The sequence below is a fragment of the Bos mutus genome, chromosome 7, assembly GCF_027580195.1.
Source record: "Bos mutus isolate GX-2022 chromosome 7, NWIPB_WYAK_1.1, whole genome shotgun sequence".
Taxonomy (NCBI): Eukaryota; Metazoa; Chordata; class Mammalia; order Artiodactyla; family Bovidae; genus Bos; species Bos mutus.
In genome coordinates, this window is record NC_091623.1 from 26,931,441 (window position 1) to 26,957,459 (window position 26,019).

Consider the following 26,019-nt stretch of genomic DNA (forward strand, 5'->3'; position numbering starts at 1 on the left):
CAGTTTCTTTTATCATTGTCCTAATAGTTTTCAGAGTGCAGCTCTTTGTCTCTTTGGACAGGCTTATTCCTCAGATGTCATTGCTTTTGGATCTGCCCTTTCACTGCTGTTCCTAACTCAGTGTAAGTGCATGCTGCAGTATGTCTTGGGACATGCTGTATGTTCCTCATAATTTAAAAAGAAATTGCAGTAGAGTTCACCCCATTTGGTGAAAATTTCTATTAATTTTGACAAGTGAATAGTCATGTAGTGAAAGTGAAAGCAACAGTCAGAACTGGACATGGAGCAACAGACTGGTTCCAAACAGGAAAAGGAGTACGTCAAGGCTGTATATTGTCACCCTGCTTATTTAACTTATATGCAGAGTACATCGTGAGAAACGCTGGGCTGGAAGAAGCACAAGCTTGAATCAAGATTGCTGGGAGAAATCTCAATAACCTCACATATGCATATGATGGAGAAGGCAATGGCACCCTACTCTAGTACTCTTGCCTGGAAAATTCCATGGATGGAGGAGCCTGGAAGGCTGTAGTCCATGGGGTCGCTGAGGGTTGGACACGACTGCTCGACTTCACTTTCACTTTTCACTTTCATGCATTGGAGAAGGTAATGGCAACCCACTCCAGTGTTCTTGCCTGGAGAATCCCAGGGACAGGGGAGCCTGATGGGCTGCAGTCTATGGGGTCACACAGAGTCAGACACGACTGAAGTGACAGCAGCAGCAGCAGCATGCATATGACACCACCCTTATGGCAGAAAGTGAAGAGGAACTAAAAAGCCTCTTGATGAAAGAGGAGAGTGAAAAAGTTGGCTTAAAGTTCAACATTCAGAAAACGAAGATCATGGCATCTGGTCCCATCACTTCATGGGAAATAGATGGGGAAACAGTGGAAACAGTGTCAGACTTTATTTTTTGGGGGCTCCAAAATCACTGCAGATGGTGATTGCAGCCACAAAATTAAAAGACGCTTACTCCTTGGAAGGAAAGTTATGACCAACCTAGATAGCATATTCAAAAGCAGAAATATTACTTTGCCAACAAAGGTCTATCTAGTCAAGGTTATGGTTTTTCCTGTGGTCATGTATGGATGTGAGAGTTGGACTGTGAAGAAAGCTGAGTGCCAAAGAATTGATGCTTTTGAACTGTGGTGTTGGAGAAGACTCTTGAGAGTCCCTTGGACTGCAAGGAGATCCAACCAGTCCATCCTAAAGGAGATCAGTCCTGGGTGTTCATTGGAAGGACTGATGCTGAAGCTGAAACTCTAATACTTTGGGCCACCTCATGCAAAGAGTTGACTCATTGGAAAAGACCCTGATTCTGGGAGGGATTGGGGGCAGGAGGAGAAGGGGATGACAGAGGATGAGATGGCTGGATGGCATCACTGACTCGATGGACATGAGTTTGAGTGAACTCCGGGAGTTGGTGATTGACAGGGAGGCCTGGCGTGCTGCAATTCATGGGTTCAGTCAGACACGACTGAGCGACTAAACGGAACTGAAGCTTTTATAATGCTTTTAATTCATTAAAGAATTGTTACTTTTGTCATAACCTGTCCCTCCCTAGTTTTTCCCATCTTGGTTACCATCACCTCCATTCATCCAGTTACTCAGGCAAGAAACTTCATTACTGTCTCTGTTCTCAGCTTAGAAAATTTCCCATCAGAAAGCAGACATTCAATAAATGTTTGTGGAGAGAAAGAGCACTTGGACAAACATATGCACTTGAATGTCTAAAGTCTGATTGATTCGCACTGCTTTCATATCCTAGGTTGTAAAGGCTTTCGCATGAGCAGTCAATCTCAGACATTTGGCACATAAAGCATGGGATGCTTTTTGGTGTGCTTCCTCGTGTTTAAGGTGGTTTGAAATAATCGACCATATTTTGTCATGCTGTAAGATGATACATTTTTCTCAATTCGTTGGTCCGTTGCTTCCCTTCACGAATAATCAATTTATGAGGTTGTTGCCGTGTACCAGACCCTGTGTGAGCCCTGGTGATGAGGACGTGAACAACGGAGTTATCTTCTCTGCCCTCAGGGCGTTTGCAGTTTGGCAGGAGAGGCAGACAGAACAAATAATGACAAATATCCCTTGTCATGTTGGGGTGGTGTATTATGGCAATGTGTCACGGGCAATGCTCAACTTAGCCTGAGATGGAATCAGTAAAGCCTTCTGGGGGAGGTGACATCTGAGACGATCTGAGAGCAGGGTGGCAGTGAGCAGGCGAAGAACAGGGGTGCATGTTTCAGACGGAGGGAACAATGTACAGAAAGGAGGAAGAAACGTTGCTTGTTAAAGACAAAACAACAACAACCCCAACAATCTGGAAGAAGGCCTGAGGGGTTGGATCAGGGTGAGTGGATGGGAAAAGGGATGTGAAATGAGACCAAAAAAAGAAAAAAGCCAGCTAGAGCCAGATCACGGGGGCCTCAAAGGGCAGAGTAAAGATTTTTGGCCTTAATACCAACAGCAGTAGGCAATTTGAGGGTTAATAAAGAAAGCAACACAACTGTAGTTTTCTCTTGTAAAGGGAGACTTTGGCTTCGGTGAGGAGATTGATTAGAGAAGGTAAGAATGAATGCACAGGCGGACACCAGTAAGATGACTGTGTTCAACCTGTTGAAAGTGAAAGTCGCTCAGTCGTGTCAGACTCTTTGCAACCCCATGGACTATACAGTCCATGGAATTCTCCAGGCCAGAATACTGGAGTGGGTAGCCTTTCCCTTCTCCAGGGGATCTTCCCAACCCAGGCATCGAACCCAGGTCTCCTGCATTGCAGGTGGATACTTTACCAGCTGAGCCACAAGGGAAGCCCAAGAATACAGGAGTGGGTAGCCTATCACTTCTCCAGGGGCTCTTCCCAACCGAGGAATCCAACCAGGGTCTCCTGCATTGTAGGCGGATTCTTTACCAACTGAGTTACTCTTGCTAAGTCGCTTCAGTCGTGTCCGACTCTGTGCAACCCCATAGACGGCGGCCCACCAGGCTCTCCCGTCCCTGGGATTCTCCAGGCAAGAACACTGGAGTGGGTTGCCATTTCCTTCTCCAATGCATGAAAGGGAAAAGTGAAAGTGAAGTCGCTCAGTTGTGTCCAACTCCTTGCGACCCCATGGTCTGCAGCCTACCAGGCTCCTCCATCCATGGGATTTTCCAGGCAAGAGTACTGGAGTGGGGTGCCATTGCCTTCTCTGAGTTACTGTTACTGTATCACAAATCCCTCCAAAGCTTAGCAGCTTACAGCAAACACCCTCATCGTTCGTGGGTTGGGATCCTGGCCCAGCTTGCCTAGAGACACTGGTTGAGGCTTCACAGGGCTACAGCCCAGGTGTCTGCCAGGATGATGCCAAGTCTCAGGCCCACAGGAGGGAGGGCCACATCCATGCTCACTCATGTGGCTGTTGACCAGAATCAGCTCCTCTGGGACTATTGGACTGGGGACTTCTGGTCCTTGTGTGATAGTTGTTGTTGGAGGCTTCTGTTCGGTTCTGTGCCATCCAGGTCTCTGCGGGGCGGCTCTCAGCACAGCGGCAGCTGGATTCCTTCAGAACAAGCAAGTGAGAGAATGAGAAGGAAATGAAAGCTCGAGTAATCTTGTCACCCTCTCAGCAGTCGCATCCCATCATGTTCACTGTGTTCTATTAGAGGTGGAGGGCGAGAGGGCCATACCACAGTGTGAACAGCAGCGGGTGGGAGTCCCTGGGGGTCGTCATAGAGGCTGCCACCATGTGGCTGTTCCAATGATCTGACTCAGAAAGATGCAGTTTGACCTTGGAGGGTAGGAGGTAGAATTGGCAAAACTTGATCATTGCTTTGGATATGGTGGATAAAGAAATGAGAGATTTTAAAGACTGCAGATTTCAGGCTTGAGCTCCTGAGTTGATGCCAGCACTGTTCACTTGCAGTGACATCCTGCAAGAACGGAGAGATAAGTTCAGTTCTGGACATACTAGGTTTCAGGTGACTCTGCAGTATCTAATTTGAAAATCAGACAGGTGGTTCTGTATTCAGATTTGGAGCTCATAAGAAAACTATGGGTCAGATGATTGTTGTTCAGTCACTCAGTCGTGTCTGACTCTTTGCGGCCCCATGAACTGCAACCTGCCAGGCTTCCCTGTCCTTCAGTATCTCCTGGAGTCTGCTCAGACTCATGTCCATTGAGTCAGTGATGCCATCCAACCATCTCATCCTCTGTTGCCCCCTTCTCCTCCTGCCCTCAATCTTTCCCAGCATCAGGGTCTTTTTCAGTGAGTCAGCTCTTTACATCAGGTGGCCAAAATATTGGAGCTTCAGCTTTAGCATCAGTCCTTCCAGTGACTATTCAGGGTTTATTTCCTTTAGGATTGACTGGTTTGATCTCCTTGCAGTCCAAGGGACTCTCAAGAGTCTTCTCCAACACCACAGTGTGAAAGCATCAATTCTTCAGTGCTCAGCCTTCTTTATGGTCCAACTCTCACATCCATACATGAGTACTGGAAAGATCATAGCTTTGACTATATGGACCTTTATCAGCAAAATGATGTCTCTGCTTTTTAATATGCTGTCTAGGCTTGTCATAGCTTTCTTCCAAGGAGAAAGTGTCTTTTAATTTCATAGCTGCAGTCACCATCCACAGTGATTGGAGCCCAAGAAAATAAAATATATCCCTGTTTCCCCATCTATTTGCTATGAAATGATAGCACCAGATGCCATAATCTTAGTTTTTGAATGCTGAGTTTTAAGTCAATGTTTCACTCTGTTCTTTCACTCTCATCAAGAGGCTCTTTGGTTCTTTTCTTTCTATCATTAGAGTGGTATCCTCTCCATGTTTGAGGTTGTTGATATTTCTCCCAGCAATCTTGATTCAGATGATAGAGCTTGCATTTGTCAGCATGGGGATGGTAATTAAAGTCTGTCTAGGTCCCTGGAAGTGCAAATTTCCCAAGAGACAAGAGGCCACTGGGAATGGGGTGAGTAGACTCTAATTCTACCCTGGTTCCTGGATTCATCCGTTCTACACACTGGAGACAGAATAACACGTAATGAACATTGGCATAACATGTTACATCCTGAAAGCAACACCCTGACCTCACTGGGTGTCATCTCCAGGCTGTAACCTTAGTTGTCCCTTCATGCTATTCCAGCCTGTTTCAGGACAGCAGTGTCTGGGTTATGCAGGGTGTGAGAGACTAGCAGCAGTCTGTGTTTAGTTTGTACCAGTGTACCAAGCTGACCCAGACCTATGAACCAGACCTAGCTACTTTCTTCCTCCATCACCAGATGGGTTCTCGGGTATTATATAACAGGGCCATTCCAAAATGCCCACATCTTGGAGCCTTTAGATCTTCTCCTTGGAACTCTAATGAGACTGTCCTGGTATCTTCACCTCATTTAACATGAAGCAGTGTCTTTGACACTTACATCCTAAGAGTCATCTCAGAAATGCGTTAGAACCAACTCCAAAGCTTGAAGGAAACTGGAGGTGCCACTGAAAGAAAAAAGACCCAAAACCAAGGGAGAGGCCCACAGACTGGTAAAAGTGATTTGAGGGGACCAGCAGACCCCCCTTGATGTCTACTACAAAGTGATAGGGGTGGATGATGTGAAGAGAGTGTAGAGAGAGAAGAGCAAAGATTTCAGATAAAGCCCTCCCAACATGACCCCAGTAGTCAGTGGTTAAGGAGAAGAGATTGCCAACAAATGAGACAGGAACAAAGTTGCATAAGAGACGATGCTCAGGTAGGAAAAAAGGATCAGTCTATTGAATTGGCAGGTGCTAAGTCATTAAGTTAGCTGAGATCTCAGATACCTTCAATGGATGTAGTGTCAAGCGACAATGATGACCTTGGTGAGAGCAATGCCAGTGGGATAGTGAGCCCAGGAACCAGATTTAAAGTGAAGAGGGGAAGAGAAGAAAATGAAGTCAAATTAAAAAAAAAAAAATTAACACCAGAAGGAAGGAAATAGGATGGTGGATGGAAAGACTATGGGGTTATCTAGGGTTTTATTCTGTATTTGATTTTTAAAGAAAAAAGTTTGCAGAGACATGAGCATGGCTAAATGTTAGTGGGAAGGAGCTAGGAGACATAGAGGGAGAGGGGAATTTTGGGGTGGGGGGAGAGAGAGAGGCAAACTGAGATTCTTTTGTACACAATTTTGGAGAAGAAAAATCTAGAAGAGTTTAAGCCTGGATGGAGGGATTGATTTTGATGGGAATAGGCAACCTCTGCTTTGAAACAGGAGGGAAGAGGATGGGAGAGTTTAGGGCTTTGGTGTGAGAAGCTGAAATTATATAATTTAAACCTGATGGCTTATTTTCCTTGAGTAGGAGTTAAGGCCATTTGAGAAGAGTCTCAGGGTCAGAGGAAGTAGGAGGTGTGAGGTTGGTGGACAGTGTCTAAAAGGAAGCTCAGCTATTGTGCAGAAGGTGGACAGATGACTTCAGCAATGACAATTAGAGAGTGGTCTTACCAGGTAACACGCAGCTCAGCAGGGTCAGTTCAGCAGGTCCAGGGTTGGCAGAGAATAGACAATATGTGTCTGAAGCATGGACATGCTGCCAACCCTGAGGTTCTTGGGAAACTAGAAAATAAGCAACTTTTACTAGAAGGGAAGTGGTATTAGGTTTAGTTAGAGGAAGATTAGAGGTTAGGTTAGAGGAAGTTGGGTTTAGTTATGAGCAGGAAGTAGAAAAGTGCGAAGTTTGAGGTTGTGGAGTTGTTTGTAGTAGAGCTGGGCCTTCTAGAGGGAAAACCCAAAGGGAGCAAAGATTAGAGCGCATATAAGGTCAGGGAGAGGGCTTCCCTGGTGGCTCAGAAGGTAAAGAGTCTCCCTGCAATGCAGGAGACCTGGGTTCTATCCCTGGGTCAGAAAGATCCCCTGGAGAAGGGAATATCAATCCACTCCAGTATTATTGCCTACAAAATCCCATGGACAGAAGAGCCTAGTGGGCTAAAGTCCATGAGGTCACAAAGAGTCAGACACAACTGACCCACTAATACCCAAGGTCAGGGAGAAGAAAACAGAACATTATACAAATAAGCTAACAAACAAAAATACTCTAAATGTGTCTTTTAACCAGTGAAAACACTATTGTTTTCTACTCAACAGTATAAACTTTCTTAGCCAGTGTAGCCAATTGGGATGATTTGAAAAATTGAATTAAAATAAATCTTACCAGGAACTGAAGTTTATTAGTTGCTCAGGTCCAAACTAAGCTATTGGTTTTAAGGCTACATTCATGTTTGGGTATTAAAATACACCGTTTTTGCTGTGATGATAACTAAATATAATCATTTCTTCTTTCTATTCTTGACTTCACTCTGATATGACTGTTTTAAGATAATTTTTAAGTGATCTACTTTTTATTTTTAAATGCAACATATATAACTGTTTATCAAAAACTGGCTGCAGATATTCCGTTTCTATCTGGAGGCCTGTTATCAATGAGTCTTTCAAAGACCATTTGGGTCAGTGAAAAGTGAAAGTCACTCAGTTGAGTCCCGCTCTTTGTGACCCACTGGGCTGCAGCCTGCCAGGTTCCTCTGTCCATGGAGTTCTCCAGGCAAGAATACGGGAGTGTGTTGCCTTTCCTTCTTTAGGGGATCTTCTCAACCCTGGATTGGATCCAGAGAGACATACAAGTTTATGGAGAAGAGCAGCTATACCTTTATCTTTCAAAACCAGGGCATGTTTGCAGCTGAGAAGTGTTCACTGTTGTCAGTTTCATACTGCACAAAACCTGAGTGTTTTGGAAAATAAAGAATGAAAAGTAGGTTGGATTGGAATTGTTGACAGAATGTTGTGCTTAGGGTCTCTGTAAGTAACTCTGTGTTGCATTCTTTAAGCAATAAGGTGCCACTAAACTCCTTGCTGATGGTGACTTTCACCATCAGAACTGAACTTCAGTAGGATAACTCTTGGCTGCTTTGTGGAAGTTGGAGTGAAAAGCAAAAAGCAGTGAGACTAGAGGCAAAAAAGAAAAGTGACATAGTCTAGGGAAGAAATATCGAATCGAGTCTGTACAAATGACCACTATATGAAGATGGTTGGCAGGCAAGCTTTTTTTTTTTTTTACCACCAGTGCCACCTAGGAAGATACCATACAAAGATGGTAAAAGAACAAAACTCTTTTCTGTTTCTCCTCTCCTTTAAACATTTCTGACACCAAGTGTCTGTTTTTTTTTTTCCCCACACCAACTAATTTTCCAACTTCTTGGACACCGATTAGATAGGTGCCATACAATTCAGTTATAACACTGTCTGGAGTCAGCTTAGACCCCACAAGTTAAGAACTCAGTCCCCAAAGGCTGCCCTCCCCAGAGCGTCAGACATCAGTCACAGCTCCATGCTGTCATCTGTGTTCTGGCTGACCAGCTATGAATCAAAGGTTTCTGTGACCCCCCGCTTCCCTTCAGTTTGACAATTTGCTAGAACAGCTCACGGGACAGGACTCAGAAACAACAATTTATTTACTATATATCTATATGTATATCTACTATATACTATATATACTATTTATCTACTATATATTTATATATAATAATTAATAATTAATTAGTATTAATTATTAATTATTAATTGTTATTTATATATTTGTATACTATATATTTACTATATCATTTTATTATCAAAGGATACAACTCAGATGCAAGAAGGCACAAGGCAAGGCATGGGGAAAGGGAGGGGAGCTTCCATGTCCTCTCCAGGGGCACTGCCTTCCAAGTACTTCCATGCATTCACCAGCCAAGAAGTTCTCTGAGCCCCTTTGGTTGTTAGGATTTTCACGCAGGCTGTATTACATTGGCACGATTGATCAGATCATTGGTCATTGGTGATTAACTCAACCTCCAGCTAGGTCAAGGGGAAAGACTGAAAATTTCAACCCTCTCAACGTTGAGCCTTCTTGCGCCCAGCCCAACCATCCAGGAGTCACCACATTAGCATCAAAACAAGTATGGTTGAAAGGGGCCTCTCATGAATAACAAAAGCTGCTCCTCTTACCCCTGCCACTTAAGAAATTTCAAGAGTTTTAGGAGTGCTGTGCCAGGAACTGGAGACAAGAGCAAAATATTTCTTACTGTATCACAATATCACAGATGGGGATGGAGTAAGCTGCGGATTTACAACCTACACTTGATTGGCAACTGGGTGAACTGCCTGATTTGTCCAATTATACTAGAAAGGTCATGATTCCTGAACTTCACTGCTCCTACTTCAATTAAATCCTTCTCCACATGCACCCAAATATCTCCCTGAGCCATGTAGACTCTGTCAGAAAGAACAGCACGTTTCCTGACACCAATAACATTAGGGAGAAGGGAGGGAAAACAGTCGCATAATTACTGTTGCACAATTGCAATTGGAACTGATTCTGCCAGCCAGAAATTGGCTCCTGGCCTCCCCTGCTGACATTTCAGACCTTCATTATAAGTGAAGAACCTTGGTAACCGTGTCACACATTTTCCTGTGGTCTGAAACATACTCATTTAATGAGATGATGACCTTTATTTATCTACAGAATGTGACACCATTAGCCAAACACACAGAGTGAGGTTGAGACAATGATTTGGAACTCACAATTTAGATGTTTTTCTGAAAAACATCTAGGCAAAAATGAACAGAATGTCCTCTATTACTAGGGATTGTGATTTAAGATCAGATGCACTGTAACTTGGGTGTAGAGTGTGAATAATAGGGTGTATAACTCTTCACTCATATTCAATGCCCCTTTTGCAAAAACATTAATGCTTACCTGACCCTTTGAAATGAGGTTTGGTCACATGACTTGCTTTGTTTGAAGAAATGTGATGGCAGTGATGCGCATGTCCTTTCCAGATGGACGTTTAAGAACCAGTGCATTTTTTTCAGGGCTGCCCTTCTCTTCTGCCTTGGCAACTGATAGTTGTAGCGTCTCCAGCTGGATCTTTGGGTGAGGACGCAATGACATGGAGCTAGCACGTAAAGGAAATGTATTATGCGCGAGAGAGAAACCTTTGTTGCGTTAAGCCACTGGGATTTGGAGCTGTTTGTTACCACAACATAGTCAACCTATCTTAACTGATAAAAGGTGTATATTTCTACTGTACACCACTATTATATATATGGAGTCATTTTTATAAGAAAAAACATTGGGGGGAAAGGCAGTGTGGGTGTAACAAGAAAATTTGGTAGAAAATAGTCTTTAAATTGTCACTAGAAATTGGTGAAAATAACCTACTTGTTCTTTCATGTTTAACTATATACTGCTATAAACATGATCAAATATTTTGTTTCAAGTGCTTAGGGGTAGAGAAAGAGGTGGAGGAGTTGGAACTTGAAAATAATAAATGTACAAAAAATGGAAAGTTCTCTGGATTTTCTAAAAGGATCAAAGAAGTGTGAACTAATAGAAATGTCTGTAACCGCAGAGAGCCAAAAAAAACCTGTTGGCTGGGTGTTTTTCTGACTCCTCATCTAGAATTAGCCTGTGAAGGTCAACCCACTCTGCTTGGCTCATCTTAGAGGATGATTCCAATGCTTGGAATATTGAAGGGATCTATCAGATCTGCCCCGACACATGAGGTAGGTCAAGTACAACAGCCAAAAACTAGTCAGAACTCAAGAAAAGTCTTCAAAGAGCCTTTCTGTAATTGCTTAAGACCTTATCAGGTCAATATGTTTTCTTGGTTCAAAAGGATTTCTTTATGTCTCTTAGAGTGTTTCTCAGAGTGAAATGTGAATTGAAAAGTCAGATGAGATGCATTTATGTATTGCAGTATGATTACCACCATAGCAGGGCTTTCCTGATCGCTCAGTTGGTAAAGAATCTGCCTGCAACGCATGAGACCCTGGTTCGATTCCTGGGTTGGGAAGATCCGCTGGAGAAGGGATAGGCTACCCACTCCAGTATTCTAGCCTAGAGAATTCCATGGACTATACCCATGGGGTCACAAAGAGTTGAACATGACTGAGGGACTTTCGCTCACCACCATAGCATCAGCTAACACCTCTGTCATATCATGTAGTTTGTGTGTGTGTGTGTGTGTGTGTGGTAAACAAAATAAAATATGGAGAACAGTTAAGGTATAATCTCTTAGCAACTCTTAAGTTTATGGTATGGTATCGTTGACTATAATCATATATGAATGTATCAAATCAACATGTTGCACATGTCAATTACAGCTCAAAAAAAGTCTGAAAAGATAAAAGCAGGACCTGACTATAGTGATCTTTGAAGAATGTAAGCTTGAGTTGCTTCATCTGACTTGAATGTAGTTATCTTTAATTGCTTTGGTGTGTGTGTGTGTGTGTGTGTGTGGAGGGAGTGCCGAGAAATTAGACATGATGTTATTGACCAGTCAGCTGTTTGCAGGGGCTTCCAGCAGGTTACTTAAGAGATGTGGCATCCATCATTCAATGCAGAAAGGAGCCCTGGTTTTAGATTTTTCTCCAAGCAGGATGTATCCACTTTCACAAACAGGGTTTATAGCATCCCTTTAAACACAATACTTAGAGTAGAATAATTCTGCCTAAAAGAACCAAAGTCTAAGTGAAACATGCTTAGATTTACTGGAGGGGTATGCTGTCTTACTTTGCTGTAATGTGCATTTGCTGACAATGCCTGGCTGCTGTGGTGGCAGTGGCACAGAAGTGTGATGGCAGCAGCGGCAGCATACAAGCATTGCCGAGAGGAGCAACCCCATGCCCAAGGTCAGGAGCAGCCATGAAGAGATACCCCACCTCCAAGGTAAGGGAAACCAAGTAAGATGGTAGGCACTGAGAGAGGGCATCAGAGGGCAGACACAGTGAAACCACAGTCACAGACAACTAGCCAATCTAATCACATGGACCACAGCCTTGTCTAACTCAATGAAACTAAGTCATGCCATGTGGGGCCACCCAAGATGGATGGGTCATGGTGGAGAGGTCTGACAGAATACGGTCCACTGGAGAAGGAAATGGCAAATCAATTCAGTATTGTTGCCTTGAGAACCCCATGAACAGTATGAAAAGGCAAATAGGACACTGAAAGAGGAACCCTCCAGGTCAGTAGGTGCCCAATGTGCTACTGGTGATCAGTGGAGAAATAACTCCAGAGAGAATGAAGGGATGGAGCCAAAGCAAAAACAACACCCACTTGTGGATGGGACTGGTGATAGAAGTAAGGTTTGATGCTGTAAAGAGCAATATTGCATAGGAACCTGGAATGTCAGGTCCATGAATCAAGGCAAATTGGAAGTGGTCAAACAGGAGATGGCAAGAGTGAACATTGACATTCTAGAAATCAACAAACTAAGATAGACTGGAATGGGTGAATTTAACTCAGATGACCATTATATCTACTACGGTGGGCAGGAATCCCTTAGAAGAAACGGAGTAGCCATCACAGTTAAAAAAAGAGTCCAAAATGCAGTACTTGGATGCAATCTTGAAAATGACAGAATGATCTCTGTTTGTTTCCAAGGCAAGCCATTCAGTGTCACAGTAATACAAGTCTATGCCCCGATCAGTAATGCTGAAGTTGAACAGTTCTACAAAAATCTACAAGACCTTCTAGAACTAACACCCAAAAAAGACGTCCTTCTCATTATAGGGGACTGGAATGCAAAAGTAGGAAGTCAAGAAACACCTGGGGTAACAGGCAAATTTGGCCTTGGAGTACAGAATGAAGCAGGGCAAAGGCTAATAGAGTTCTGCAGAGAGAATGCACTGGTTATAGCAAACACCTTCTTCCAACAACACAAGAGAAGGCTCCACACATGGACATCACCAGATGGTCAACACCGAAATCAGATTGATTATATTCTTTGCAGCCAAAGATGGAGAAGCTCTATACAGTCAGCAAAAACAAGACTGGGAGCTGACAGTGACTTGGATCATGAACTCCTTATTGCCAAATTCAGACTTAAATTGAAGAAAGTATGGAAAACCACTAGATCATTCAGGTGTGACCTAAATCAAATCCCTTATGATTATACAGTGGAAGTGAGAAATAGATTTAAGGGACTAGATCTGATAGATAGAGTGCCTGATGAACTATGGACTGAGGTTTGTGACATTGTTCGGGAGACAGGGATCAAGACCATCCCCAAGAAAAAGAAATGCATAAAAGCAAAATGGCTGTCTGAGGAGGCCTTACAAATATCTGTGAAAAGAGAAGTGAAAAGCAAAGGAGAAAAGAAAAGATATAAGCATCTGAATGCAGAGTTCCAAAGAATAGCAAGAAGAGATAAGAAAGCCTCCCTCAGTGATCAATGCAAAGAAATAGAGGGAAACAACAGAATGGGAAAGGCTAGAGATCTCTTCAAGAAAATTAGAGATACCAAGGGAACATTTCATGCAAAGATGGGCTCAATAAAAGACAGAAATGTTAGGGACCTAACAGAAGCAGAAGATGTTAAGAAGAGGTGGCAAGAATACACAGAAGAACTGTACAAAAAGTCAAGTGGGCCTTAGAAAGCATCACTATGAACAAAGCTAGTGGAGATGATAGAATCCCAGTTGAGCTATTTCAAATCCTGAAAGATGATGCTGTGAAAGTGCTGCACACAATATGCCAGCAAATTTGGAAAACTCAGCAGTGGCCACAGGACTGGAAAAGGTCAGTTTTCATTCCAATCCCAAAGAAAGGCAATGCCAAAGAATGTTCAAACTACCGCACAATTGCGCTCATCTCACACGCTAGTAAAGTAACGCTCAAAATTCTCCAAGCCAGGCTTCAGCAATATGTGAACCGTGAACTTTCAGATGTTCAAACTGGTTTTAGGAAAGGCAGAGGAACCAGAGATCAAATTGCCAACATCCTCTGGATCATGGAAAAAGCACAAGAGTTCCAGAAAAACATCTATTTCTGCTTTATTGACTATGCCAAAGCCTCTGACTGTGTGGATCACAATAAACTGTGGAAAATTCTGAAAGAGATGGGCATACCAGACCACCTGACTTGCCTCTTGAGAAATCTGTATGCAGGTCAGGAAGCAACAGTTAGAACTGCACATGGAACACCAGACTGGTTCCAAATAGGAAAAGGAGTAAGTCAAGGCTGTATATTGTCACCCTGCTTATTTAACTTATATGCAGATTACATCATGAGAAACGCTGGGCTGGAAGAAGCACAAGCTGGAATCAAGATTGCTGGGAGAAATATCAATAACCTCAGATATGCAGATGACACCACCCTTATGGCAGAAAGTGAAGAAGAATTAAAGAGCCTCTTGATGAAAGGGAAAGAGGAGAGTGAAAAAGTTGGCTTAAAGCTCAACATTCAGAAAACTAAGATCATGGTATCCGGTCCCATCACTTCATGGCAAATAGATGGGAAACAGTGGAAATAGTGGCTGACTTTATTTTTCTGGGCTCCAAAATCACTGCAGATGGTGACTGCAGCCATGAAATTAAAAGACGCTTACTCCTTGGAAGGAAAGTTATGACCAACATAGACAGCATATAAAAAAGCAGAGACATTACTTTGTCAACAAAGGTCCATCTAGTCAAGGCTATGGTTTTTCCAGTGGTTGTGTATGGATGTGAGTGTTGGACTGTAAAGAAAGCTGAACGCCAAAGAATTGATGCCTTTGAACTGTGGTATTGGAGAAGACTCTTGAGAGTCCCTTGGACTGCAAAGAGATCCAACCAGTCCATTCTAAAGGAGATCAGCCCTGGGTGTTCTTTGGAAGTGAAAAGTGAAAGTGAAGTTGCTCAGTCATGTCCGACTCTTTGCGACCCCATGGACTGTAGCCTACCATGCTCCTCCCTCCATAGGATTCTCCAGGAAAGAGTACTGGAGTGGATTTCCATTTCCTTCTCCAGGGGATCTTCCTGACCCAGGGATCGAACCTGGGTCTCCCGAGTTCCAGGCAGACGCTTTAACCTCTGAGCCACCAGAGAAGTCCTTTGGAAGGAATAATGCTAAAGCTGAAACTCCAGTACTTTGGCCACCTGATGCAAAGAGCTGACTCATTTGAAAATACCCTGATGCTGGGAAAGATTGAGGGCAGGAGGAGAAGGGGACGACAGAGGATGAGATGGCTGGATGGCATCACTGACTCGATGAATGTGAGTCTGAGTGAACTCCAGGAGATGGTGATGAACAGGGAGGCCTGGCCTGCTGCGGTTCATGTGGTCACAAAGAGTCAGACACAACTGAGTGACTGAACTGAACTGAACCAGTTGATAGAAAATAAAATTTTACTTTTGTTTGAGTATGTGTGCAAACAACAAAAAAAGGCTTACTTTATTACTATCTATAGAAGCAAGCGAAAAATTACCCTACTGTTAAAGGGGGGAGATAGGAACATGAAGAAACAAAGCCACACTTGACCTTTGGTGTAGCTAGAACAGAGCTCCAGGTTTAGGCAGTCTGCCTGCCAGCCACGCCCACTTGGGCATCTAATGGGATCCTGACGTCCATCTGTGTCTCGCCTGCACTCCTGATGTTTTCCTCCTTTAACCTGCTTTCCCTGCAGACTTTCCATTGCCGGAAACGGAAACTTCATTTTCTGGCTGCTCAGGCTGAACACTTTGGAGTTACGTTTGACTCTCCTTTTTCTTTCATGCTAAATCCATGGGAAGATTTGAGCAGCTTTTTAAAAAATATATATCCTGTATCTGGCCACTTATCACCACCTCCATTCTTCTCAGTCTAGTCCAAGCCATCACCAGTCCCCTTCTGATCTATGAACAAGCTCCTACTCATCTCCTCCTTCCCAGTCTTGTCCTCTTAGGGACATTTCTCCACAAGGCGGTTGAAGGAATTTTTTTAAACATATATTTTTTTAAATAATGTATGAAAAAAGTGAAAGTGTTTTTCCCCTCAGTCCTATCTGACTCTTTGTGACCCCGTGGACTGTGGCCTGCCAGGCTCCTCTGTCCAAGGGATTCTCCAGGCAAGAATCCTGGAGTGGGTTGCCATTTCCTCCTCCAGGGAATCTCTTGACACAGGAATTGAACTGTTGCCTCCTGCACTGCAGGCAGATTCTTTACCATCGGAGCCAACAGAGAAAATAATGTATACCTAGACATAATTTAAAGAGTCAGTTTCAAAAGTTTGTTACTTAAACAGTAGTCCCTTTCACCCGCCCTCCCAATTACTGCTTCCCAGAGGCAGGCAGCCAGCCTTTGTCTGATTTTAATATTGGCCGCATTTCATTCAGTCACTAATGCCTGTGATTATATGATGCTATAAAGGCTGCCAGTTACACTGTGTCACACCATGGGTTGAGACATAGCCTCATTATGGACATGTTGAAATGCAAAAAAGTTGTCTCAGAATTGAAGAAATATGGTACTTTCATTTCTTTGAATAATTTGGGGATATATAAATATATTTTATTTCTTCTAAAATTGCTCAGTTAGGTCCAACTCTTTGAGACCCCATGGACTATACAGTTCATGGAATTCTCCAGGCCAGAATACTGGAGTGGGTAGCCTTTTTCCTTCTTCAGGGATCTTCCAAACCCAGGCATCGAACCCAGGTCTCCTGCATTGCAGGCAGATTCTTTACCAGCTGAGCCATAAGGGAAGCCCAAGAATACAGGAGTGGGTAGCCTATCCTTTCTCCAGCAGATCTTCCCAACTCAGGAATTGAACTGGGGTCTGCTGCATTGCAGTTGGATTCTTTACCAACTGAGCAATTACGGAAGCCCCATATAAATATATATATTTTATATATATATATATATATATAGCTTCCAGGTGGTGCTGCTGCTGCTGCAGCTAAGTTGCTTCAGTCGTGTCCAACTCTGTGTGACCCCATAGATGGCAGCCCACCAGGCTCCCCCGTCCCTGGGATTCTCCAGGCAAGAACACTGGAGTGGGTTGCCATTTCCTTCTCCAATGCAATGAAGTGAAAAGTGAAAGTGAAGTTGCTCAGTCATGTCCGACTCTAGCGACCCCATGGACTGCAGCCTACCAGGCTTCTCCATCCATGGGATTTTCCAGGCAAGAGTACTTGAGTGGGGTGCCATTGCCTTCTCCCCAGGTGGTGCTAGTGGTAAAAAATCCCCCTGCCAATGCAGGAGACACAAGAGGCTCAGGTTTGATCCCTAGGTAGGGAAGATCCCCTGGAAGAGAATGGCTACCCACTCCAGTATTCTTGCCTGGAAAATTCCATGGTCAGAGGAGCCTGGTGGGCTACAGTCCATGGGGTTACAAAGTGTCAGACATGACTGAATGACTGAGCAGCAGCAGCGTGATTATCTATATTCCTAATTCTTGGGTTTAGCCATTAAGCACTGACTTCCCACTATGGAAGGTGAAGGTCTATTATGCTTTATACCCTCTCCGCACTATGGAAGGTGAAGGTCTATTATGCTTTTATAGCCTCTCCCCTACTGTCGTATCCCTCATCCACAGTAAGACATCATTTGATTATCCCATATCTTCATAGTATGACTATATAAACATTTTCATAGCTGGATCATATAATACTCTTTAATTATCTTGTCTTTTCCTCCCCATTCCTTTCTGTTTGCCACTGGAGTTTCTAATCATCTTTTTAAAACTTTCAGTTATTTATTTAATTTTTTAAAGTCACTCAGTCATGTCCGACTCTTTGCGACCCCATAGCCCATGGAATTCTCCATGGCCAGAATACTGGAGTGGGTAGCTTTTCCTTTCTGCAGGGGATCTTCCTAACCCAGGGATCGAACCCAGGTCTCCCGCATTACAGGCAGATTCTTTACCAGCTGAGCCACAAGGGAAGTTGAAGACTGGAGTGGGTTGCCTATCCCTTCTCTATGGGATTTTCCCACCCGAGCAATCACAATGGGGTCTCCTGCATTTCAGGCGGATTCTTTACCAACTGAGCTATTATATTTACTTATATTTCTGTGTAATTATGCTCAAGCTCACTCTCCTGTGTATAAATTTTAGGCACTCAGGTCTTCATCCTAGAGTCTTCTGAGTTCTCTAGCCAGGTTGCAGAGTTGTGAGCTTGGCATTTCTTTTCACCATCTCTCTGGTATTCTTGTTCCCTATGTCAACAGGCTCCTGTTCCTTGGATTTTGTAATCTTTCTTGTTTTGCTCCTTTGTATGGAACATCTATTGTATTACTTTTCTGAGTAAGTTTTAAAGTAATGTTTTGAAACCTTGCATGTCTAAAAATAATTTTATTCTACTCCTGCGTTTAATTGCCTGGGTACGAAATTTCAAGCTAGAAAGAATTTCTCCCAGTCTGGATAAAGTATTGCTTCATTTCCCCCAGTATAGTCCAGGATCGTTGTGTGAAACCTGTCTTCTCCCCTTTCTGAAAATGCTCCTTTCTTTGTGCCCAGGGTTCTGAAACTTCATAATGATTTTGGTAACTTATTGAATTATTTAACTGAAAATTTCATTCCCTCCTCCCCAATATTCTCTTCTCTCTATTTTAAAACTTTCATTATTTGAATATTGACCTTGTGGATGGTTGTCTTTTTTAACCTATATATTTTTTTTCTATTTTTATTTTTCACCTTTGTCTACATTCCTCTATTTTCTATAATTTTTAGTTATTTTCTAGGAGATTTGCAACCACCTCACTGAGTTTTTTTTCCTTCATCTCCAGTATAGATTTGTTTATTTCTTAGAATTATTTTATTTTCCAAATTTTTCTTTAAACAGTTAAGTATCCATTTCTTCTCTCCTCTCTCTGAAGACATCAAAGAACTTTGACCTTTTCTTTTTGTGAAGTTTTGTTTCTTCTAAGTTACTGTTAGTTGGTGTTGTCTCCTGACCTTAAGATGAGCAGCTATCCTCAAACACCTGTTAGTCCCGGATGCCTGTTTATATTTAAGAGTTGTTGTTTGGTCACCCAGTTGTGTTTGACTCTTTGCAACCCTGTGTACTGCAGCATGCCAGACTTCCCTGCCCCTCACCATCTCCCAAAGTTTGCCTGAGTTCATAACTTTTGCATCAGTGATGCCATCCAGCCATTTCACCCTCTGTTGTCCCCTTCTCCTTCTGCCCTCAATCTTCCCCAGCATCAGGGTCTTTTCCAGTGATTCAGCTGTTCTGTTCACATCAGGTGACCAAAATACTGGAGTTTCAGCTGTAGCATCAGTCCTTCCAATGAGTATTCAAGGTTGATTTCCTTTAAGATTTACTGGTTTTATCTCCTTGCTGTCCAAGGGACTCTCAGGAGTCTTCTCCAGCACCACAGTTCAAAGGCATCAATTCTTTGGTGCTCTGCCTTCTTTACGGTCCAGCTATCCAAACCATATGTGACCACTGGGAAGACCATAGTCTTGACTATATGCACCTTTGTCAGCAGAGTAATGTCTCTGCTTTTCAACACACTGTCTAGCTTTGTCATACTTTCCTGCCAAGAAGCAATTGTCTTCTGATTTCATGGCTGTAGTCACTATCTGCAGTGATTTTAGAGCTCAAGAAGAGGAAACTTCTTCCACATTTTCACTACTTCCACATTTCCCCCTTCTGTTTGCCATGAAATAATGGGACTTGATGCCATGATCTTAGTTTTTTCAGTATTTAGTTTTAAGCCAGCTTTTTCACTCTCCTTCACCCTCATCAAGAGATTCTTTAGTTCCTCTTCACTTTCTGCCATTAAAGTGGTATCTGCATGTCTGAGATTGTTGATATTTCTCCCATCTATCTTGATTCCAGCTTGTAACTTATCCACTCCAGCATTTCTGATGATGTGTTCAGTGTATAGGTTAAATAAACAGAGTGACAACAGACAGACCTGTCATACTCCTTTCTCAGTCCTACACAAATCAGTTGTTCCATACAGGGTTCTAACTGTTGCTTCTTGACTCACATACAGGTTTCTCAGGAGACAGGTAAGATGGTCTGGTGTTCCCATCCCTTTAAGTGCTTTCCATAGTTTCTTATGATCCACACAGCCAAAGGCTTTAGTGTAGTCAAACAGAAATAGATGTTTTTCTGGAATTCCCTCGCTTTCTCTATGATCTAGAGAATGTCAGCAATTTGATCTCTGGTTCCTCTGCCTGTTTTAAACCCAGCATGGATGTCTGGCAGTTCTTAGTTCATGTAATGCTGAAGCCTAGCATGCACGATTTTAAGCATGACCTTACTAGCATGGGAAATGAGTGCAATTGTCCTGTGGTTTGAACATTATTAACATTATCCTTCTGGCGAAGGGTTGAGGATTGACCTTTTCCAGTCCTGTGGACACTGCTGGGTCTTCCAGATTTGCTGACGTATTGAGTGCAACACTTGGATAGCATTATCTATTAGGGTTTTGAATACCTCTACTGGAATTCCGTTGCATCCACCAGCTTTATTGACAGCAGTGTTTCCTAAGGCCCACTTGACTTCACCCTTCATGGATCACTGCCTTGTCATAGTGAAGGGGCTTGCATGACTCAATGAAGCTATGAGCCATGTCGGGCCACCGAAAATGGTTGGGTCATAGTGGAGAGTTCTGACAAAACGTGATTCACTGGAGGAGGGAATGGCCAACCACCCCAGTATTCTTGCTGTGAGAACCCCATGAACTGGCTGCCCAGCCGATGTAGTGCTCCTATTTTCCTATCTCATCGTGGAGAGTTGCTGCCGACTGGGCGCTCGTGTTTGGGTTGTCAGGACAAGTTCTGAATACGTGAGCCCGGAGCAGCTGGCTGGCTTTGATAAGTACAAGTACAGTGCTGCGGATACCAGTCCACTCTCTCTGTATGTCATGCACCCATTTTGGAACACTGTAGTACAGGTACTTCCTACTTGGCTGGCTCCAGATCCGATAAGCTTCTCTGGCCTTCTGCTGGTCGTGTTCAATTTCCTACTTATGGCATACTCTGATCCTGACTTTTATGCTTCAGCACCAGGTCACAAGCATGTACCCGACTGGGTCTGGATTGTAGTGGGCATCCTCAACTCCATGGCCTGCACTCTAGATGGCGTGGATGGAAACCAAACCCACAGAACCAGTTCCAGCACCGCGCTGGGGGAGCTTTTTGACCAGGCCTGGGGAGTTGGTCATGTGTTTACTTTGTCGTCACCGTGTATTCCATTTTTGGATGAGGATCATCTGGTTCCAGTGTTTTTGTTCTTTATCTCCTGCTATGGGTAGTTTTGTTCTCTTTCATCCTGTCTCACTGGGGAAAGTATAACACAGGGATTCTTTTCCTGCCATGGGGACATAACATTGGCCCAGTGACTATTGCTTTTGTCTACATAGTGACTGCGGCCTTGGGAGCTGAGGCCTGGTATGAACCTTTCCTGTTTAATTTCTTACATAGAGACCTATTCACTGCCATGATCATTGGTTGTGCACTGTGTGTGACTCTTCCAATGAGTTTGTTCAATTTTTTCAGACGCTATAAAAATAACACGTTGAAACACAGTTCAGTCTATGAAGCTGTGGTTCCATTCTTTTCTCCATGTTTGCTATTCATTTTGCCTACAGCATGGATCCTCCTGTCACCTTCAGCTATTTTAGAGTTACACCCTAGAGTGTTCTCCTTAATGGTTGGAACAGCCTTTGCCAACAGCACATGTCAGCTGATTGTCAGATGAGCAGTACCCGGTGCCCAACTTTGAATTGGTTGCTGCTTCCTCTTTTTGTGATTGTCATGGTGGTGAATGTAGGAGTAACCCCTTACGTTGAGAGCACTCTCCTGTTTGCCTTGACGGCTGCTTTCACTCTGGCCCACGTCCACTATGGAGTACGAGTGGTAAAGCAGCTGAGCAACCATTTTCACATTTACCCCTTCTCACTGAGAAAACCAAACTCGGATTGACTGGGAGTGGAAGAAAACAATATTGGCCTGCAATCTGCAGAAAGAAGTACTGTAAATAAGACGCTTGTAAATATTCATCCATCACCGCTGAGCTAAACTGATCTGCTTAACAGACATGGGAACGTAGTGTGTGTGGTACTTGGACAGCAGGAATGATACATATCTGAACTTGTGGGATATTGGACCTAGTAACTCCCAGCTTACTTTTTTTTTTTTTATAAAACCATGTGTTGTTTTGGTTAAATGTAATAGCCCAGCAAAATGTTCCTTGTAGTTTAGGAGTCCATTATGCTTTGGTTCATACAGAGTTAAAAATGCTTGGATTTTATTTTTCAAACCCTCATATGTGTTTAGGAACACTGATAACATTCAGAGGACCCAAGTCTCTGAGAAGGCAATGGCAACCCACTCCAGTACTCTTGCCTGGAAAATCCCACGGACGGAGGAGCCTGGTGGGCTGCAGTCCACGGGGTCGCTAAGAGTCGGACACGACTGAGCAACTACACTTTCACTTATATAAGTATTAGACACCAAAAAACTCTTCTGGAAGCTGTGCACTGGCTGTCACTCTAACGTGATTTGGGCGAGCCACTTTGTTAACAAACATTAGCCACTTTGATAACAAATATTAACATCTAACATTAGTGTCTTTAGATCTTTTCTCTTGGGGTAATAATATTCCTCAGAGAACAGGATTCTAATAGTTGCTTTTCTAACGTCTGTCACCTTCCTGCCAGAAATCTGGAGCAGCGTAAGGAAAGACGCTGAGGGTCTCCACATTCAGTAGGTAAATTTCTCTCAGTCTCTCTAGTCTGAGTATGTACCCATGCTCTTAAGTAATTCTCTGCCTCTTTATCCTGTTTTATTTTCCTTCTTGGTGCCCTTCACTGCATGACTCATGATATATTCATTTGTTTGTTTATTCTTTGTCTTCTCCAAGTAGAATGTAAGGCCAGTGCCTCTTTTTGTTCATTACTGAATACCCAATATCTGACAACAAAATGTATGTAGGAGGTGCTCAATGAAAATTCATGTAATGAGATAGGTTAAATCATTTGAAATTTCTGCTATTCAGCTATTTTTGACCTTCAAAATGCAACTTCATATAGTTCAAATGAAATTAAAGAGCATCCTCATGGCTAAGAGTTCTTAGTGATTGGGAAGTGGTTATAGGATATATTGAATATCTTTTATATAGTATATTGTATGAAAGTAATTAATAAATAGTAAGTGAGGAAACTCAAGCCCAGAAAAGTTAAATGACTTGCTCAAGACCAGGGTGTATTAGGCAGCGTGGAACCAAGACCAGAATCTTATATGTACCAGGCACCGTTGGAGGCTCCGGGGGCACACCACTGACTGAAGCAGACATGGTCTCTGCTGGGTGTTTCTGGGAGTGAGAGAGGCAAATGCCAAGCACACAAGCATACGAGGATATTGACTGGAATTGTTCTCAGTATCTTGCGGTTTCAGCCCCAAGCAATGGGCCATGTGAGCCCTCAAACTAAGGAGAGCAATGTGGAGCTGTCACATGCCCCTCCAGGGCCAAACTGGTCCTTCAGCTCTCACCCTGACAGCCGCAACCAGCCTGGACACTCAGAATGCAGAAGACAGGGGGACAGCCCCGGATCACGGTATAGTTCTCAGAATCAAAAGCACTGTGGCTTTATCTGTACTGTCTCTGTATTCAGACTGGGGATATGGTAAGGAGTGCCTAGCCTGAATGCTTCTACAACTTGGTGCAATTATGACTCCAGAGAGATTTAATGTGGTGAAATTATGAGTGTATATGAATCCTAAATGTTTAAGCAAAATGACAGAATAAAGTACATATCATTCCTATTTCTCCCAGAGAAGATCAAGAGAAATCTTGAGGTGCTGAGTTAAAGATTCCCCTGTTCATGACTTAAATCAAGTAGGAGGGCTCTCCAATCATCTGGGCCTGAAAGAAGCAAGGTTGATGTCCATCACACTTCCAGTTCTTGGTATCTGTGTGCATGTTGAAAGGAAATGAAAGACATTCAGTGAGCAGATGGCAGTCTGCATCAGGGCCTACCGAGTACACCTGTGTGTCGTGGGCCACAGTTACAATGGAAACAGCTGTTGACCTGGGCCAGCGTGTGTTAGTTTTCCATTAGCTCACCTTGTTCGCCAGGCCATTTGTAGCTCAGAGCTAAGTAAATGGAGTCATATTGCCATGACTGGCTTATTTCCATAGGTCGTTATGTAGAAAAACTGATAAAGCATGATTGCTTCAGAGGGGGGGGAGGAAAACCTGCTCAGAGATGCTGGCAGAGTTTCCAGGAAGGTCATCATTAACAAGGCTATTCAATAACCTCCCTGCCACCTGGAGGTTCTTCACTGATCCCATGGCAGCCAGTTGGGGGTGGGCGGGGAAGTCCGCTTGGATTGCTGTCAAATGTCAATGACGTATGGGCCGGAAGCTTAGCATATCCATGTCTATGTTATTTTTCGATGGCGCACTTCCTCCTCTCTCTCCCTTCCTTTTCCCTTCCTTCTTTCAGGAACATTCTTGCCAGTGATATGGGAATGAAGTGTTTTATAAGGTGAATGGACTCTCAAGGGGTGAAACAGCACTTTTCTTCACTTATCTTACAATAGGAATCTCTGTGTCTCTTTTACCTGTTGAAATATACTTTCCAGGAAGGAAGGAACCATTCTGAGTATCGGATCCTCATTGCCTGCCATAGCGTCTAACATAGTAGGTGCTCAATAATGCCCACTGGCTGGAAGCATGGATCAACTGTGTACTAACACCGGAAGGAATCTGGGCCGTGAGCCTAGATGGCCAACCTACGGAAGTCTTTAAATAGCACACTAGACATATAGCCATGGGCTGAAAATGGAATAAAAAATAAAGACAAGCAGGAAAAACCTCTAAACACAACAGGATTTGTAACCAATATAGAGGTAAATGGCACTTGAAAATCTAATACTTAGGAAGTAATTTGTTATTTGGCTGCTTTTGTTATCACTGATAGAAATTCCCTAGCTCACTTTCTGGTTTTCCTTCTAATAAATTGACTTTGATTAAGATTCTTTTCTTGAAATTTATATTTATTAATTACAGATACTCTGCCAGGATGTATCTTTGTTTTGTCCTGTAAATAACAGGAAGCCGATTCTATCACTATTTTTGAGATAAAGAAATTGAGGCTCGTAAATAGAATGGCTAAGATTTGAACCCAGGCTTGCTTGACTGCTATATCTCACTGTCTATTAAATATCAGAAGGCCCCTTTAGTGCTCCCTAGATATACCTCATCCTCTTGAATTCTACGTAGAATAGAATTTCCTGAGAGCTTTGTTCTTCAGTCTTGCATTTGTTTCTTTGGCTCATGAATTTGATGACCCTGAAGTTGCACCCATGACCTTTAGAATTTGACCCGACCTGGGGTAGAGTTGGCTTTTCTAGCCAGTGTGTACTGTGGTAGCTCTCTTCAGAAGCCATGAGAAAATAGCACTTAGGGAAGATTAACTCCACTTGCTCAAAGACACACCAGGGAGCGTGGCATTGGTCACAAAGGTGGATATCATGGACTTGGGTAGAAGATGAACCAGTCAGATGCCAAGGTGAAGGGTAAACTGGGAGGTCCTATTTCCAGATTTAAATGTTGCTCTTGTCTCTACAAAAGCAACACACCCTGCTGGGGGTTCCTTCACGCCATCCTGGCTGAAGTCTGCCATCTCTCTGCCTTTCCTTGGGCTGTTCTTGGGAGCCACTCTCTCATTTCTTCTCTCTTCTGTGGTCTTTCTTCCTTTCTTCATGGATGCCTGCCCTGGACCCCGTCAGTGCACACTGAAGAGAGCACCTTCGTTGTCTTAGAAGATTAGCTCCTAGATGTCTTTTCATCAATTTATACTCTAGCCCAAAAAAACAGAGCTTCGCTGACTTCCTGACAGCCTCTCTGCCCAGCGTTTGGAACAGGCATGGAGCCGCACCACCATTTCTGAAAGGCAGGGTTGTTTTCTGTTCCTCACATCACTGACACCTTGCTTTCAGCCTGTCCTCTCTTTGTTCTTCCTGGTCAGGCTCCCAAGCTGAACCGCAGCAGTTGTTTTCTCAGGGGCTTTGGAATTTCTTTAGTGCAGACGTTGTTTGCGAATAAGGACATACAGCCCCTCTCTTTTGAGTCGGTCCTCCATTTTCTTTGCTTTCTTCCTATGAGAGCATCAGTAGCATCTGCTTGAATGCAGGCAGGCCTATCTTTCCACTGTGATACTTGCTCTTCATTTGACAGGCAGGACTGTCTTAAGGCAGAGCTGAACACTCTGACAGCTGATAATGTTAGACGCCTTTTAAAATTTTGTTCCTTAAAGAGCATTGGATGACAGTGATGATGAC

The 26,019-nt window shown here is 43.3% G+C and overlaps 1 long non-coding RNA gene and 1 pseudogene across 1 annotated transcript in view; both read left to right on the forward strand.

The window, feature by feature from the left end:
* Window positions 1-26,019, forward strand: part of LOC138988609 (uncharacterized) — a 565,076-nt gene that overhangs the window by 314,382 nt on the left and 224,675 nt on the right. The window lies entirely within an intron of this gene.
* Window positions 20,299-21,654, forward strand: LOC102268438 (ethanolaminephosphotransferase 1 pseudogene; annotated as a pseudogene).